The 2,500-nt window shown below is 52.0% G+C and overlaps 2 non-coding genes across 2 annotated transcripts in view; both read left to right on the top strand.

Annotated features, from left to right (window-relative positions):
* Nucleotides 1-887: 887 nt before the first annotated feature.
* LOC143187948 (5.8S ribosomal RNA) lies at nucleotides 888-1,042 on the top strand. Its single transcript, XR_013003390.1, has one exon. It is a non-coding gene; the product is annotated as a 5.8S ribosomal RNA (ribosomal RNA).
* A 1,355-nt stretch (nucleotides 1,043-2,397) lies between these two features.
* LOC143187942 (large subunit ribosomal RNA) overlaps nucleotides 2,398-2,500 on the top strand; it is a 4,056-nt gene continuing 3,953 nt past the window's right edge. Inside the window, exon 1 of the ribosomal RNA XR_013003389.1 lies at nucleotides 2,398-2,500. This exon is cut by the window's right edge and continues 3,953 nt beyond it. This is a non-coding gene — a ribosomal RNA (large subunit ribosomal RNA).

Genomic DNA, 2,500 nt, shown 5'->3' with positions numbered 1-2,500 from the left:
CCGCCGCTAATATATACGGTGCATACTCGCGCGGCAGAGAGAGGAGAGAGAGCGTGCTTGCCAGCTGCTTGCGCGAGGCTGCGCCCGTTTCTCCTATTTTCGGTGGGAATAATGAAAAGCGAGCGAAGAAGAGGTTAAGGAGAATAACCGATATGAGCGCACGAGTGCGAAAGCAAACGTTTTCCCATTCGCATCCCGCTCCCGGTGTTTCTTCGTCTCTTTACCTCGTTGTTCTCTCCGAACCGTCCAGCGGATGTGGACCCTCTCTTGAGAAAGAGAGGGCCCGGGTAACCTAGGACGCGACACGTATCCCGCGTCGATGTGCGGCCGTAGGGTACGTATTCCTGCCGTGTGAACAACAACTGTGGACCGGCTGTTAACAGCTTCGACTTTCGTGAGTCTGACTCCCAAGAATAATGGAATTTGTGTGTGAATTTAAGGGGATGAGAAAGACCGATCGAAGCCGGCTGCGAAGTCCGTTCTAATCGGCTATCCAAATCAGGAGGGGAATACGTACGTGCAGGGCGCTGCGACAATAAAATGGGGGGTGTCGTTTCAGAGGAGAACACCGTGGATGTACGTGGTTCACTTGATCGGGGTATCCCCGTCGGCTCCATCGTACTCTCCAGGTTGATCCTAGGTTTTTAAATGTACTCTACGCCTGGCCGTTACGGGAACCGTTCGCAATTGCGTGGCGGTCTCCGTGCGGAACCGCATCCCAGAGACCCCTGTGTCGTCACTTTCGTTCGTTCGGACGAAGTGTCGCGACGCCCGAACCTCCATCGACCGTGTGCTAGTTGGAGGCGCGGGTCTCGGATTCTTCCGAACCCGAGAACTATATACGAGTATGATATATATATATACATGAACACAGAATATTAAAATACAACCCTGAACGGTGGATCACTTGGCTCGTGGGTCGATGAAGAACGCAGCTAATTGCGCGTCAACGTGTGAACTGCAGGACACATGAACATCGACATTTCGAACGCACATTGCGGTCCACGGATACAATTCCTGGACCACGCCTGGCTGAGGGTCGTTCACGTAACCTTAAGACTGCTTACGTTGGCATCTCGGTGTCACGTACGAGCGATTGTTGGACCGTTCGTCGGCGTTTGCCGCGGTCGCACGAAAACAAGCGAGAATACGCTCTAGACGTCATGGAGGGAAGAAGGTTGTGTGTACGCGGCAGATGACTGGAGACATCGTCGTCATCGTCGTTGCTTTGTCGTTCCGGACTTGCGTGAGTGCTAATTTTCACACGGCGTCGTGAGTCGCTTAATTTGTCGACCGCCCGTGTGTGTATGTGCACCGCTCCGGACGCAAGCGCGCGGACGTACGATCATCGACCAGCCTCCGTGTCTCGCCAAATACCCTCGTGATTGTTAACAGACAGCGTTCGCTTTTCGTGCGAGTTTTCATCCGCGCTCCCGACGTAGTCTGAAATGATGCGTGTAAGAAAGAGGCGTGCGTAACCCGCAACGACACACAAGAGAGTTTGTCGTGAGACTACAGAGAAGGACAATGAAAGGGTGTGCGAGTGAGCATGAACACGAGATCGCGTATACCCCACCCGTGTAGTGTGGTGAAGAAATGTATGACGAGAAACAGAGCCCCAGGGATTCTAGAGGGATCGTCTTGTTGCAGGAACAACGCGAAAAGGAGGCACTCATTCGTCGAAACGATGAAGTTCCGGGATGCATCTTCCCCGGCCACGTTTCGGTCGAGTCGTTTGTGGCTCCGTGAATGTGTTGTGTTGTACTACAACTTGTTTCTGTATCCTGAATCCTCTTTGGCGAGGCTTACACAGCCGCCATATATATGACTCATCACATAGGGATGACTTCTCTCCTAGAAGGAGGAGGTGGAAAGGTAGCAGCGTCCGGTCGCCCCATGTCTTCGCGTTAGTCGATCGCCGAGAGAGACCGCGCGTCAAGTCCGGTCGTCCAGTCCACGAAAGCTATACAAAAAGCAAGCGGACGGGCGTTAAACCATACCGGCAGTCGCCTGGCGAGAGTCTCTCTCCTTTAGATCGAATTAAACGAGACGCGAAGATGCTTTGGTGTGGCGCATTAAGGACGATGTGACTTACTTTCCGCTGATCACTTCTGGCGAATTACGAGGAGCTTCCTTACCTTTGGAAACGCTGCTGTTGCGTTACGACAACATATTCCGAAGGCACACGGCGAAGTTGGGACGACGCATCGAACATGATCTCAAGTCTCTCTCTCATTTCCCATTTCTCGTAACATTCGTTCACACACTCTGCCTGGTCCGCTTCTCTCGGTTGTGTGCCCCCGTTGTACGAGGATTACGCCACAGCTTCTTTCGTCATTTTTACACATATATAAAATATATCACTCTACGTGTGTGATATATTTAACACGTATACGACGACCTCAGAGTAGGCGAGATTACCCGCTGAATTTAAGCATATTACTAAGCGGAGGAAAAGAAACTAACAAGGATTTCCTTAGTAGCGGCGAGCGAACAGGAA

The sequence above is a fragment of the Calliopsis andreniformis genome, unplaced genomic scaffold (assembly GCF_051401765.1).
Source record: "Calliopsis andreniformis isolate RMS-2024a unplaced genomic scaffold, iyCalAndr_principal scaffold0419, whole genome shotgun sequence".
NCBI lineage: Eukaryota > Metazoa > Arthropoda > Insecta > Hymenoptera > Andrenidae > Calliopsis > Calliopsis andreniformis.
This window is presented reverse-complemented; position numbering and strand designations above follow the sequence as displayed.